The following is an 8259-nucleotide window of genomic DNA, read 5'->3' on the forward strand; positions in this document are numbered from 1 at the left end:
ATTGTGTTGAAAGACAAACACACATACTCAACTCTTATTTTTCATCAACAAAATATTTTAGCCAGGACCTTGTGGCATAAAGCCAACCCCTTTTACAGCAACCATTCTCTGACCTTCATTACATGATAGCTTACAAGTTACCAGTGGGTGCCTCTCTGAGATGTGCTGAATGCCCCTACAGTTCTTCAGAACATTAGAAATAGAAAAACAATCAGGTTCTGCATGACAACAGCCTTGAGGCAAAGTTTGCCTCTGTGCAATGACTGCCCATGTCCTGGGTGCCACCTCCATACGTTCAGAATGGCCATCCACAGCAGGAGATCTTCTCTCAGCAGTGAAGAAAACAGGAGGCTGGGGGCACTGTTTAAGTTCTTAGTGCCTGAATAATGTATAAGATTTTGTATTTATGCCTCACACCAGTCTGAATTTCAGTTTCTGGAAATTGCAAACAGTGAGAGAAACAACTTACCGGAGGTCCAGGAAGTCCAGGTTGGCCTTGTGGTCCTTGTGGCCCAGGCTCTCCCTACAGAAATGTTTTTTTAAAAAGAGTGTTAAAATATCTGTATGAAAAATTATATGGGCACATTACTCATGCTGGCCATCTTTACAGGTTCTATACCACCCCTTTCCTCATAGGTCCCAAAGAACCAGTGCAGAGACCAGCTGGTTTTCTCCTTAATCCTTTGGCTACTTGAATTATCAGCACTCATTAAACTGCACACAGACTGATCCACCCACGCTCAGCAGGCATTTATCCATAACTGGCTCTTTGCTTTTTCAAAAGTAGTAACTCTGCTGAAGACACTGGACTATCCTGGATATTCCAGTAAAACACTGTGGGTTGGGATTTGGTGGTGGAGAAAAGCAATCCTTGCAAAAACAGCTTCCACAGGCATTTCTCCTGAGCCAACACAGCTGTGAAGTGCTTTAAAGTATCATTTATGAGATGCATATCATTATATTAAATAACAGTAAAATACAAATTACACACCTACCAACACAAAATAAAAAATTAAATATACTTTATTTATATGTAGGACTAACAGACTGAAACAACTGGTGTCTTTTCCCTATTTGAGTGCCCATGTTTAGAGACAAACTCAGCATAAAACTCAAATACAGTTTAACTTTTATATTAACACATCCCTGGACTTAAAAAATTGTGTATGTGACTCCAATTTATATTTCTCATTTACATTAGATTCACCACACTTGAAAAGGACATTGCCCTTTTTCCTTTCTTGTTTATTTTCTCCACCATAAATAGGAAAACTTGTTTCCTCATGTCTTGACAATGCTTCTACCCACCTTAATTTTGAAGCACTATTTTAAAGCAAAATCTAATCTAACAGGCAGTTGAACTACATAAGAGCATCCTTGCAAAGGAAGAATAGATACTGAATCTCTCTTACTTGCTCTCCTTTTAGGCCTTCAGTATGCACCTGTAATAAAAACGCAGAGTCATAAAGGAGAAAAAGAAGAAGGATAACACCGAAGGTGCCAGGGGTATGGAGGTCCCCCACAGTGTAATTTTCTCCCCTCGCCATTCCCTCAAGATGCACGTTAACTGCCACAGCTCCTCAAGTCCTGCTGCAGGGTGGGAGATACTTTCTATTTAAACAGCTCAGACTGACACAAGGTTTGCTCACTCAGTTACCTATGAAATGATTTGTGTGGCTGTGTGAACAGTGAGAACTGAATTCATTCTCTCATTGGTATAAATGAGTTAATAAATTCCCTGGCTCTTGTCTTATTTTAAATTACCAAGTCATATTGACTGAAGAAGGCATCATAAAAACAGCAGGCTGACTTTGGATATAGTGCATGATTCAGACCTTCCTTTGCCTCCTCGATGCAAGCAACCGTGTCTGTGACTGACAGCTGTCAGTCTTCTCAGCCTGTTTTCCACGCACCTCCTGGAACTTTAGGCTCATTTTCAGGTTTTATACATATCTTTCAAAATCTCTTGGCAACTACTGTCACATCACTAATTTCATATTTAAGCAAGACAGTAAAAGGCTCTTACTCAAACAGGTTTTTTTTTCAAAGCTCTCTCTTTCTCCCTCCTTTGCTTTCTACCACGTTCTAAGTACGGAAATTGCCTTCTACCTTTCTCGTGATGACCAGGGAGCTTCTCATGCTTGTCTTTAGCACCCAGTCCTTCTTTGGCACAGTGCTACAGTTAATGTTGCTGGTCTCAGTAGCCCTTTAATGCTTTCCACCAATAGTCGAAGAGTGCTGTTTCCTATTTTTAACACTTTTTTTTTTTTTTTAATGTATTGGCTTTGCGTGGCAAGGTTTTGGTAGCGAGAGGGCTACAGGGGTGGCTTCTGTGAGAAGCTGCTGGAAGCTTCCCCTGTCTCTGATGGAGCCAATGCCAGCCAGCTCCAAGATGGACCCGTCGCTGGCCAAGGCCAAGACAATCAGCGACAGTGGTAACGCCTCTGGGATAACATATTTAAGAAGGGGGAAAAACTGCTGGGCAACAGCCAGGAGAGAGGAGGGACAATATGTGAGAGAAACAAGTCTGCAGACACCAAGGTCAGTGAAGAAGGAGGGGGAGGAGGTGCTCCAGGCACCAGAGCAGAGTTTCCCCTGCAGCCAGTGGTGAAGACCATGGTGAGGCAGGCTGTCCCCCTGCAGCCCATGGAGGTCCATGGTGGAGCAGATATCCACCTGCAGCCCATGGAGGGCCCCACGCCAGAGCGGGTGGATGCCCAAAGGAGGCTGTGACCCCATGGAGAGCCCGCACTGGAGCAGGGTCCTGGCAGGACCTGTGAACCCGTGGAGAGAGGACCCCACTCTGAAGCAGGTTTGCTGGCAGGACTTGTATGAAGCCGTGGGGAACCCACGCTGGAGCAACCTGTTCCTGAAGGACTGCACCCTGTGGAAAGGACACGTGGAAAGGACCCATGCTGGAGCAGTTTGTGAAGAACTGCAGCCCATGGGAAGGACCCACATTGGAGAAGTTTGTGGAGGACTGTCTCCTGTGGGAGGGACCCCACGCTGGAGCAGGGGACGAGTGTGAGGACGAAGGAGCGGAAAAAACAACGTGTGATGAACTGACCACAACCCCCATTCCCCGTCCCCCTGTGCTGTTGCGGGGGGGAGGAGGAGGTAGAGAAATGGGCAGTGAAGTTGAGCCCAGGAAGAAGGGAGGGATAGGGGGAAGGTTTTTTAAGATTTGGTTTTATTTCTCATTACCCTGTTCTGATTTTGATTGGTAATAAATTAAATTAATTTCCCTAAGTCGAGTCTGGTTTGCCCGTGATGGTAATTGGTGAGTGATCTCCCTGTCCTTATCTCGACCCATGAGCCTTTCATAGTATTTTTCTCCCCCCTCCAGTTGAGGAGGGGAGTGATAGAGCGGCTTAGTGGGCACCTGGCATCCAGCCAAGGTCAACCCACCACAGAAAGTGAAAGGGATACTCCCCAACTGCTTTGTTACCAGACCCTGCAAAGCTCAATTCTAGACCTCTCCTCTGAATACTTTGCAGTAAATCTTCTTTCTCCATTCACTTGGAGATGACCTCTTCATACAGACAATACTAACCTCTGGCCATCCTTATGTCCCTGCTAGTGACGCCTCTGGGGTCACTGAAGGCATTGCTGAAGGCAGAAGGATGCACAAAGGCATGTAAATCTAGAACCACAGGAAAGATCAACCCCCATCTCCTATTTTCTTGGTTTGTTTTTTTTATCACTGCTTTCCTGATTTCAGCACATCAACTCCTAGTTGTCTCATATTCCACCAGGAATTTTTCAGACATAATACAAGGAAAGATCGTTACCCCTCATCAGAAATTTCCTTTTTCTTCTCCCCTCTCAACTCTCACATCCAGCCCATGACAAAGGCACTCAGTAATTCAACACAATTCTACACTTTCATTTGCTTTTATGACTTTCACAGGCCCTACTTTCCAAAGACCTCTAGGCATCAACTCAACAACTGTCCTGGAAACCACACAGTCCCGTCACAGTATTGCTCTCTCGGATGCACCTGAGGCAATGCTTTCACTGCCTCTTCAAGTCCTAATCTTCACATTTCAAAATCTCCCAAAATTGTGGCAGTGCATCTCCTTGTTGGAACCCATCACTTGCCTTCTTCAAAAATCTTCACTGCCTTAAACTTCATTTTTTTTTGAAAAAAACATTTAAGAATATCTCTCATTTAGTAAAGTCCTCCCACCCTCAGCTTCCACCTTCTCTTCTCATGCTATAATGCCTACAATTTTTGAGAAAGCTAAAAAAAATTCTTACTGAAGAGCCAGGCAACCCTGGAAGTCCTGGTTCACCCTGCAGGGAAACAGGAAAGGAATGAAACATAACACAGAACGCAACATAGCACAATACATAACATAACACAATACAAAAGCAAACCTCCGAGCGTGTTTTCCAACTGATGTTGTACATTCTTATTTTCAATACCAGCTGGTAATTAATACATATGAACATGCAATCCCAATTAACTCTGTTTTCCCTACCCTGCAGATGAATACATGCAGGAACTGGTTGTGTTCTGTGTTACTGTGATGTTACACATTGATTTTAAGGACATTTAGTGACTTAAAACGAATGGTGCACCATGGGTGCACCATAACATTAAATTTGAGCTTCAAAAATCTTATAATTGGTGTACACATACCACACAAATAATCCTGATTGATGCTCAGATCCCTAACAGAGTCTCCAGGATGGATATTTAGGGGCCAAAATGCTTTTGTTTGTTAATGAGCAAAAAATCTTTGCAAAAAGAAAAAAAAGTGAGAAATAGTACCATTTTCCCTAAGTCATTTTATAGACTAGAATCACACTATAAGTGTTTGCAGGACACTGAGATGCTACACCCTCTTTACATGATTTATTGCCATCTAGGCTATCAATTTGTTACAGCACATTTTTTTCCAGCAGTGTCCACTATTTATTATGCTTTAAGACTGAGCCTCCAGAAGGTATCTCCTTTACTGTAGGTACAGACAAATGCAAAAAATTATCGTATAGTTTCCTTTCCTCCTGTAGCTCCTCAAGTATGTCTCCGAATGACCCAGCATATCTTTCATGTTATTTCCTCTTAAGGCAAGTTTAATTACTATTTGTTATTTATTCTGCAGTTAGTCCATACTATGGTAGAAGGACTGAAGAGACACACATCAGCTGCACTGGAAGTAATGGAGCGAGGAGCTAAACATTTTCTGGAAGCCCCAACTTCAGAGATACAGATCACAGAATCACAGAATCATATAGGTTGGAAAAGACCTTTAAGATCATCGAGTCCAACCATAAACCTAACACTGCCAAAAACCACCACTACACCATGTCCCTAAGCACCTCATCCAAACGTCCTTTAAATACCTCCAGGGATGGCGACTCAACCACTTCCCTGGGCAGCCTGTTCCAATGCTTGATAACCCTCTCGGTGAAGAAAAATTTCCTAATATCCAGTCTAAACCTCCCCTGGCGCAACTTGAGGCCATTTCCTCTCGTCCTATCACTTGTTACCTGGGAGAAGAGACCGACCCCCACCTCTCTACAACCTCCTTTCAGGTAGTTGTAGAGAGCGATGAGGTCTCCCCTCAGCCTCCTTTTCTCCAGGCTAAACAACCCCAGTTCCCTCAGCCGCTCCTCATAAGACTTCTGCTCCAGACCCTTCACCAGCTTCGTTGCCCTTCTCTGTACACGCTCCAGTACCTCAATGTCCCTCTTGTAGTGAGGGGCCCAAAACTGAACACAGTAATCGAGGTGCGGCCTCACCAGTGCCGAGTACAGGGGCACATGAAGGGGCAGATGAAGTGTTATGAACTCAAGACTGCTCTCTACTGCACAGATGCTGGAGCACAAAGTTCCTTGTTGCTTATCACCACACTGGGTGTGCCCTGCTTGTAGGTTCTTCTGAAACCTCACCTATAGCTGTTGAATCTGAGTGGGAAAGTAACGGGAAATAGATTTGCTTCTAATCTCTGCATTTTTGAATAAGGCTCACTGCTTTATCTGGAGGAGAAAATGAGAAAGAAAATCCAGAACTGGGCATACCTTTCCACTCATGGTAAAGAACTAGGTAGGAAATACCAAACCCACAATGTCACCTCTAGCAGAGACATAGCATAAGACATAACAGAGACAAACATAAGGCTGCCCTGGAAACTCCAAGAACTCTGTAAAATAATGAGGTAAAAATTGCTGCTGAAAGCAGTGAATAATTATTTTGCAGGTAGGAGGGTTGGGCTTGTTTGATTGGCACTTTCTGAGTCAATTCTACATTTTCTGGGTCAGAAAACTGGCATCTACACAAATATATTGACATTTCTACTTAGCTTTCTTAGGTGAGGAAGATTTCCTGAGCCAAACTACTCCCTACTTCCTTCTACTCCCACTATGGGGGTTAAACCAAGAGTAAAGGAGCTCTAACAAGACACGATTTAACATTCACTTACACCCATTTCAGACTGAAGCAACATCAGAAAAGTGAAACATTTAAATGCATATAAGCTGCACTTATACACAAGTGAGATAAATATTGGGCCAACAGCCCTGATATTTCCAGCACTGGGGGCCCAAGGAGGAATTAACAAATATGTGTCCAAACCCCTCCCGTGCGTCCCATCCCAACTCACCTTTTCTCCTTTGGTCCCACTGGCACCTGGAGGGCCCGGGCTGCCAGCAGGGCCCTATAAACAGGTAAAACAGAGAGAAAAATATTTGTTTTACATACTGCAGGTCATCAATTGCAATTCCCTTAAAGTACAGGAGAAACATAAGGCTGCAGGTTTGGGTATCGGCAGCACAGTTCTGTCCCATTGCACTGGGGTAGGAGCTAATGTAACACACGAGACTGCTTTGGCTCTGCTGAGTAGAGAGGAAGGGGAATAAGGGTAAAGATGCCACAGCAGCCACGATAGCAGCAATCCAATTTCAGCTGGTTCAGAAGGACTGCAGTTCAGGGAGTACATCAGTGTCAAACACAAAATTTAGGATAAAATTCAGGCATGAAGATTTGCCTGCTGCTAGGTGTCTAGACATGAAAAAGGCAAAAAAACTTCAGAAAAAACCAACTTCTGTAATAGGGTGTCACTTGGAGAAATTGTTCCTTAGAAGTAGTAAACAATCAGCATCCACCTTCACATCCCTCTGCAATTTCTCACTTCATTCACATTTGCTGCAAGTATAAACCAGTCCCATAAATGATGTAATGGGCATAGTGAACTCAGTTCATTGTGATTCCAGTGCTGCACTGAGAACCGGAAAACATTTCCATCTTATAAGGATAGTGATAAACACTAACTAGACAAATACTTCTCAGTATAGGGTAAACGGTGGCTGAGGAACAGAGCAGAGAGAAAGCAATGATTAACTGTCAAATCCCCCGTGGACAAGCAGAGAAAAATTTAGTGCAATAATCTTTATCACCTCACAGAGAGGAAAGTGTAGATTTAACAATGATTAAGATTGCTAATGACACTATACCTTGCCATCTAAATACAAAAGACGTGTTTGATATGGAAACAAAAATACTTCCCAACAAAATCAAGTTGAAACTCCAACGGCTAAAAGAGAGAGAGGAAGGCACTCGGGCAGCACGTGGCTGCCGTGCTTGTAAAACACGTTCAGGTCAGACCCCAGCAGCCACTTTGTCCGTGTGAGCAGCAGGATCAACCACCTGAAGATGAGCTATCCTGAGGATTTGACACGCAGCTGCTCCACCTCTGCAAATGCAAAAACGTGCCCCCAAATGATCCTTTCCACAGAGGAAAACAGCAAAGGCTAGTGAATAGGATACAGACGCAGCAGCCTGGAGGCTTCAGGCTCAAGGGTGGCAATGATTAGCTGCATGGCTTTTGACAAATCACTTGTTAGCCTCTGCTTCTTAGTCTGTCCTTTGCTATTTAGACCAGAAGATCCTTGGGAGTAAAGGATGCCTCTCATTAGCTATCATACCCTGAGTAATGAAAACAGCCTTGTGGGATCTACAGATAGCAGTTTTAGACAAAGCATTATCTGTCTAATCAGCAGAAATGTACTGGTCTTGTAGACCATTTTTTGGTTTCATCTTGTCTTAAAAATGTAAATAGTTCCAAGCCTTTCTTATTGAAAACAAACCAAATATATTAAATCCAGTTCCCCCCCTTTCATGTTGTGGGAGGGAAAAAAAAGTTTATAAAAATCAGGCTTAAACAACTGAATTTTTATATGTGCTTCCTTATGTCTTTAATGAAAATTAAGACAAACATCTAACCTATCATGTTTAAAGGACTGGCATTTCTT

The 8259-nt window shown here is 43.4% G+C and overlaps 1 long non-coding RNA gene across 1 annotated transcript; it reads right to left on the reverse strand.

Annotated features, from left to right (window-relative positions):
• Positions 1–476: 476 nt before the first annotated feature.
• LOC142406840 (uncharacterized) lies at positions 477–6649 on the reverse strand. The gene is made up of 4 exons (XR_012774730.1): positions 6612–6649; positions 4261–4296; positions 1413–1442; positions 477–523 (listed from the first exon to the last, which is right to left on the reverse strand). It is a non-coding gene; the product is annotated as an uncharacterized LOC142406840 (long non-coding RNA).
• Positions 6650–8259: the final 1610 nt, after the last annotated feature.

This window comes from Mycteria americana, chromosome 2, assembly GCF_035582795.1.
Source record: "Mycteria americana isolate JAX WOST 10 ecotype Jacksonville Zoo and Gardens chromosome 2, USCA_MyAme_1.0, whole genome shotgun sequence".
Lineage (NCBI taxonomy): Eukaryota > Metazoa > Chordata > Aves > Ciconiiformes > Ciconiidae > Mycteria > Mycteria americana.